Genomic DNA, 7,368 nt, shown 5'->3' with positions numbered 1-7,368 from the left:
CATTTGTTTCACTTGTGACTTGGGAGCTGGAGGCCGTTAAGCCCCTCGAGACTGCTACCCCATTCAGTACGATCATTTAGGGCAGCACGGTAGCATTGTGGGTAGCACAATTGCTTCACAGCTCCAGGGTCCCAGGTTCGATTCCGGCTTGGGTCACTGTCTGTGCGGAGTCTGCCCGTTCTCCCCGTGTGTGTGCGTGGGTTTCCTCCGGGTGCTCCGGTTTCCCCCCACAGTCTAAAGATGTGCAGGTTAGGTGGATTGGCCATGATAAATTGTCCCTTAGTGTCCAAAATTGCCCTTAGTGTTGGGTGGGGTTACTGGGTTATGGGGATAGGGTGGAGGTGTTGACCTTGGGTAGGGTGCTCTTTCTAAGAGCCGGTGCAGACTCGATGGGCCGAATGGCCTCCTTCTGCACTGTAAATTCCATGAAATGACTGGACTGCCTTTGAGCCGCTCTCCCGCTTGCTCTCCGTTAATTTCCCCAAGGGATCAAAGGAAACCGATCTCTACCTTCAATGTTGCCAAGATGCCCCGGGCTAGTTCATGGCCCCGGAGTCCCAATATAAGCAAATTTACCAATAATTTGTCTAAAATTCCCCAAATCTTTGGCGGTCCAGTAATTTATAGTCGCTAGGTTTATAAGTTGTTACACAATTCTTGTTTATATGTAACCGAAATAAAGATGAAATAGACAGTAATTACTACAGGCTAACCTACTACAGTCCCACCCTCTATCCACAGAAACAGGACAAACAAACAGTGGCGGAATGGAGTAAAAAAAAAAGGAAATCAGATAAAAATAGATGAATCCTTGTTTTCGACCTTTAATTCTTTGCATTATGCTTTCCTCCCAGCATGCTGAGTGCTCAAAGCCACCTGGGCACAGTTGGTAATGGTCTTCCGGCAGGAACATTCAGTCAGTACTCACAGGCAGTATTTCCTCTAAAGAGATACTTTACCCTTATTACCCTGGGCCTTCAACTCAAAGGTCCACCTTTAGTGGAATCCCAACAGGGCAGAAGGAGGCCATTTGGCCCATTGAGTCTGCACCGATCTTCCTGAAAGAGCACCCAATCTAGGCCCACAACCCCATTCTATCCCAGTAATCCTACCTAACCTTTTGGACGCTAAGACAATTTAGCACGGCCGCTCCACCTAACCTGCACATCTTTGGACTGTGGGAGGAAACCGGAGCACCCGGAGGAAACCCACGCAGACACGGGGGAGAACGTGCAGACTCCGCACAGACAGTGACCCAAGCCGGGAATCGAACCCAGGACCCTGGCGCTGTGAGGCAGCAGTGCTAACCACCATGCCGGTCGCTAATATTTGAGACTACACTCATACGGTTCTTGGTCTCGCATTCAACCCAGCTTCCCCAACCCTGTTGGGGCCTCACGGTAGCATGGTGGTTAGCATCAATGCTTCACAGCTCCAGGGTCCCAGGTTCGATTCCCGGCTGGGTCACTGTCTGTGTGGAGTCTGCACGTCCTCCCCGTGTGTGCGTGGGTTTCCTCCGGGTGCTCCGGTTTCCTCCCACAGTCCAAAGATGTGCGGGTTAGGTGGATTGGCCATGCTAAATTGCCCGTAGTGTAAGGTTAATGGGGGGATTATTGGGTTACGGGTTACGTGGGTTTAAGTAGGGTGATCATTGCTCGGCACAACATCGAGGGCCGAAGGGCCTGTTCTGTGCTGTACTGTTCTATGTTCCAGCCCGAGGTTTTTTAAATATAAATTTAAGAGTACCCAATTCATTTTTTCCAATTAAGGGGCAGTTTAGCGTGGCCAATCCACCTGTCCTGCACATCTTTGGGTTGTGGGGGTGAGACCCACACAGACACGGGGAGAATGCAAACTCCACACGGACAGTGACACGGGGCCGAGATCGAACCCGGGACCTCGGTGCCGTGAGACAGCAGTGCTAACCACTGCGCCACCGTGCAGTTTTAATCACAATCCGTTGCAGTAGGTGGATTGGCCACGCTAAATTACGCCTTAATTGGGAAAAAAAGAATTGGGTACTTTACATTTTTTTAAATTGTTCTAGAATCTGCTTGCTTGAATCAAAGGCTGCTTGCTGCTGACTGTTTTACCTTAAAGTCACCGGCCGCTACTCCTGCTTCTGTGAAAGATACAGGATGCCTTCAAGTCACATGTCCATAAATCATCCATAGGTTAAAATTGTAATAGCGAATAAAAGGGCCGGGGAACAGCGAACGAACAGGATTTAAAAAGGAGGCTCCTCACAATGTCTTCAACGATAGGGGATCCACAGCCCTCACGGCATCGAGAATTCCAAAGATTTGTGAGCCTTCACGGTGAAGACATTTCTCCTCGACTCCATCCAAAATGATTGTCCCTCTTGCCCTCAGGCCGTGACCCCCCCTTGATCTCGATTCCCCAACCGGGGAAGGGGGGGGTGACAACCTTCCCTTCAGAATCTTGTACGCTTCAACGATAACACTCCCTCGAGCCATAAATAAACGGCTTGCTCGGAGGGCGATAAAGACTCAGCCGCGTTGCTGTTTGTGATCTGGAGTCACATGTCGGCCAGACGGGGTAAGGACGGCAAATTTCCTTCCCTAAAGGACGGTAGTGAACCAGATGAGGTTTGACCCATGTTTCATGTTCGCCGTTACTGAGACTTTTATGACAGATTGTTTTAAACTAAATTTCAAATTGGGAGTGAGCACACATCTCCGCAACATTCTCTCAGGCTCTGGATGACTGGTCGAGTAACATCGCCCCTGCACTATTGACCCCCCTGTTCAGGGTCTGGTGGGTGCCGATGGAAATGGCTCCTTGTTCGTGGCTTGAGCGTGGAAGGCCCCCTCGGGAGAGGCGTGGTCTGAAACGTGAGCAATAGGCTCGCTGGGCTGAACTATTCCACCATCTTCCAAAAAACCATTTGAAATTTGCAGGAGAGGATTAAACCCATTTCGAGCATCACGTACAAATGCACCAGCGTGAGATCACAGTCATAAGCCAGCGATTAAGCACTGGGTGGTAACGTCTGTGCGAGTGCGATTAAAAAGGCCAATTATCACATTAATCCTTTTGTTAGTCACTCTTCGTCTGTACATATCTGTGAAAGATCAATTCCTAACTCAACCTCAAAAGTTTTAAATGTTTTCGCGCAAGTATTTTCTTCCCTTCGCTCCTGAAGCAATGAACCAAGGTTGTCCTCTGGTGTTAAACTTAAGCGACCAAGATTCCTGTCGTGATCCCATATCCCGTGAGTTTGAAGATGGACTGTAGCGCCTGTCAGTGCTCCAGTTACGATCAGCTAACGGCGTACACTGACGATAGAACTAGCCGCCATATCTATCACTCAATTGTACAGCATGCAAAACTTGCTAGTCGGTCTCTGTGACAGCACTGGAGTAATCTAACAATCTTTATTGTCACAAGTGGGCTTACCTTAACACTGCAATGACGTTACTGTGAAAAGCCCCTAGTCGCCACATTCCGGTGCCTGTTCGGGTACGCAGAGGGAGAATTCAGAATGTCCAATTCACCTAACAAGCACGTCTTTCGGGACTTGTGGGAGGAAACCGGAGCACCCGGAGGAAACCCACGCAGACACAGGGGGAACGTGCAGACTCCGCACAGACAGTGACCCAAGCCGGGAATCGAAACTGGGACCCTGACGCTGTGAGGCCACAGTGCTCTCTCTTTCAGACACACACACACTAAGTATAGATGATAGAGTGTGGAGGATAGATTAAGTAATTGAGAATCTAGTAAAATGAAGGGGGTATGTTACTCTTAGCCATTTGGTCTCTTGGCTGACTCTAGCACGTTTTGGGGATGAGGTGGTTTGAAGTTAGAGACAGACAATTTGTCTGTTCTTCCTGTGACAGAAGTGCTGTGTTGAGTTCTTGTTTAAATCTCTACGGCATCTGGATAGTCAAAATCACTAGACAGGGTTCAAAAGCTGCAAGCTGGATGAGAGAGAGAGGGGGGAGGCGAGACACGCATTCAAGATCTTGTCCTTTCAGTGTCTCAGTTGTTTGCCCTGTCCTGCAGAGGAAGACGGTGCTTAAACCCACAAAGGGCTGGCTCGCCACAAGACCTTCTCTCGCCAACTGCCCAGTGACCCAAATATGGTGATGACTAGTGTATTCCAGTTACCTTGATTAGATCATGAGAATTCAAAGAAGAAAGAAAAGTACAGCACAGGAACAGGCCCTTCGGCCCTCCAAGCCCGTGCCGACCATGGTGCCCATCTAAACTAAAATCTTCTACACTTCCGGGGTCCGTATCCCTCTATTCCCATCCTATTCATGTATTTGTCAAGATGCCCCTTAAATGTCACTATCGTCCCTGCTTCCACCACCTCCTCCGGCAGCGAGTTCCAGGCACCCACTACCCTCTGTGTAAAAAAACTTGCCTCGTACATCTCCTCTAAACCTTGCCCCTCGCACCTTAAACCTATGCCCCCTAGTAATTGACCACTCTGAGCTGGGAAAAAGCCTCTGACTATCCACTCTGTCTATGCCCCTCATAATTTTGTAGACCTCTATCAGGTCGCCCCTCAACCTCCGTCGTTCCAGTGAGAACAAACCGAGTTTATTCAACCGCTCCTCATAGCTAATGCCCTCCATACCAGGCAACATCCTGGTAAATCTCTTCTGCACCCTCTCTAAAGCCTCCACATCCTTCTGACAGTGTGGCGACCCAGAATTGAACACTCTGCTGCAGAAGCATCAGTTTCCGATGCTTGAGTCAGGGTCTCATTGTCCAAATGACTTCAGGTATTTGCAGACAGTTGCTCTCCATTTGAATAGTTTTGGAACACAGAAGGAGCAGCGATGCAAATGTGCGGCCATCTTTGATGACGATCACAGGTCACTGTGTGTTTCTTTAAAAATCAATTAGGGGGACTGGTCAATTCAAATTTAGTCCGAAGTTCGGTATTAAGTTGTAACAAATTAGGGGGCCTTCTGGTAAAAACTCGGGATTGATGCGAGGGAGCTTCCCTTTGCAGTGAGTGAGATCAACGATCCTCCACTCATGCATGGCAACTCGGACCGAGAACTGAACGGGGAAGTCAGTAATACATATTCATGGAGTCGTCGATGTCTACGTAACAGAAAAGGCCCAAAACAACCACCTAACTATTAGAACATAGAACAGTACAGAACAGGCCCTTTGGCCCTCAATGTTGTGCCGAGCCATGATCACCCTACTCAAACCCACGTATCCACCCTATACCCGTAACCCAACAACCCCCCCCATTAACCTTTACTTTTTTTAGGACACTACGGGCAATTTAGCATGGCCAATCCACCTAACCCGCACATCTTTGGACTGTGGGAGGAAACCGGAGCACCCGGAGGAAACCCACGCACACAGGGGGAGGACGTGCAGACTCCACACAGACAGTGACCCAGCCGGGAATCGAACCTGGGACCCTGGAGCTGTGAAGCATTTATGTTAACCACCATGCTACCATGCTGCCCCTAAAATCGCTTATTGTCAGAAGTAGGCTTCAAATGAAGTTACTGTGAAAAGCCCCTAGTTGCCACATTCCGGCGCCTGTTCGGGGAGGCTGTTACAGGAATCGAACCGTGCTGCTGGCCTGCTTTCAAAGCCAGCGATTTAGCCCTGTGCTAAACAGCAACTCCAATCCCATTTTCTAGCACTTGGCCCCAAACACCTTCTATGCCTTGGCATCGCAAGTGTATATCTAAATATTTCTTAAATGTTGTGCAAGTTCCTGCCTCGACCACCCTTTCAGGCAGCGAGTTCCAGATTCCCATCATCCTCTGGGTGAAAAGATTCTTCCTCACATCCCCTCGAAAGTTCCCGCCCCTTACTTTAAATATATGCCCCCTAGTTATTGACCCCTCTACTAAGGGGAAAAGTTCCTTCCTCTGAACTCTACCTATGCCCCTCATAATTTTATATATCTCAATCACGTCTCAGTCTCCTCTGCTCCAAGGAAAACAGCCTCAGTCTATCCAGACCTTCTCCATAGCTAAAACTCTGCAACCCAAGGCAACATCCTGGTAAATCGCCTCTTCGCTGACTGGGGCAATTAGCTCAAATGGTAGAGCGCTCGCTTTGCATGTGAGAGGTAGTGGGATCGATGCCCACGTTCTCCACTTTGATTTTATCTATGGGAAGGGCACGGTAGCACAGTGTTTAGCACTGTTGCTTCACAGCACCAGGGACCCAGGGGTTCGATTCCCGGCTCGGGTCACTGTCTGTGCGGAGTCTGCACGTTCTCCCCCGTGTCTGCGTGGGTTTCCTCCGGGTGCTCCGGTTTCCTCCCACAAGTCCTGAAAGACGTGCTCGTTAGGTGAATTGGACATTCTGAATTCTCCCTCCGTGCACCCGAACAGGCGCCGGAATGTGGCGACGAGGGGATTTCCACAGTAACTTCATTGCAGTGTTAATGTAAGCCGACTTGTGGCACTAGTAAAGATATTTAGATTATTCCACTGCTATCACATACCAGCATAAGGTGGATTCCAGAACTGCACACAATTCTCTAGCTGTGGCTTCACCAATGTTTTATACAGTTCCAGCATAGCCTCCCTTCTCTTAAACTCTATGCCTTGGCTAATAAAGGCAAGTATCCCAAATGCCTTCTTAACCACTGTATCTACCTAACACTCTACCTTAAGGGATATTGTTACAACACCCTGGGCTAGTGTGTGGTCAATTCCAGCCCCACCTGCCCTGGAGTCACCACACAAGTGAATTAGCCAATAATTGTTGGACAAATACCCGCGATCCTTGGCTGTCCAGGTTTGCAAATGTAGAACACAATTACTTGTTATTCGTGGCAAGAACTATAATGAAACCTGCAGCAAACACAACTAGTTAACTATTACCTAATCCCTAATGCCACACTTTAACTTGCCCCCACCCTCGACATACACAGACACACAAGACAGACTAACACAGAGGGGGAAGAATGGGGTAAAAAAAGAATAGGAAAAAGGAAAAACGTGCCTTTGGTTCAGCTGGTGGTTTTCAGCACCGTACTCCTCTTCAAACCTCACTTTCAGTTTGTGGTTTTATTGTAGGTTATTCAGGCCTCTGAGGTTTCAGAACTACTGCACTCATGGGCTTTCCTGGTGAGAGGTAGCAGGTTCTGGTCTTAGTTTCCAGCCTGCAAATGGCTTTCATGTAGCTAGATCCGTTCAGGTTCTACGCCAGTTCAGAAATGCAGCATTCCCAGCTTTTCTGGAGCAAACATGAGGGAGTGGGGGAGTAGCGGGATCTTGTCTGTGTTGCCAGGGTCAAACTCCTTGGGACCCTGAAAAATCATTCCACTGGGATGGGATTCAATCCCCACCGGTTACCGGGCAGAGTACAACCTTTCCAGCCAATTCACTGGCTTCCAGCCAATCA

Source organism: Scyliorhinus canicula, chromosome 26, assembly GCF_902713615.1.
Source record: "Scyliorhinus canicula chromosome 26, sScyCan1.1, whole genome shotgun sequence".
In the NCBI taxonomy this organism is placed as follows: Eukaryota; Metazoa; Chordata; class Chondrichthyes; order Carcharhiniformes; family Scyliorhinidae; genus Scyliorhinus; species Scyliorhinus canicula.
The sequence above is the reverse complement of the archived record's forward strand: the minus strand, read 5'-3'. Positions refer to the sequence as shown.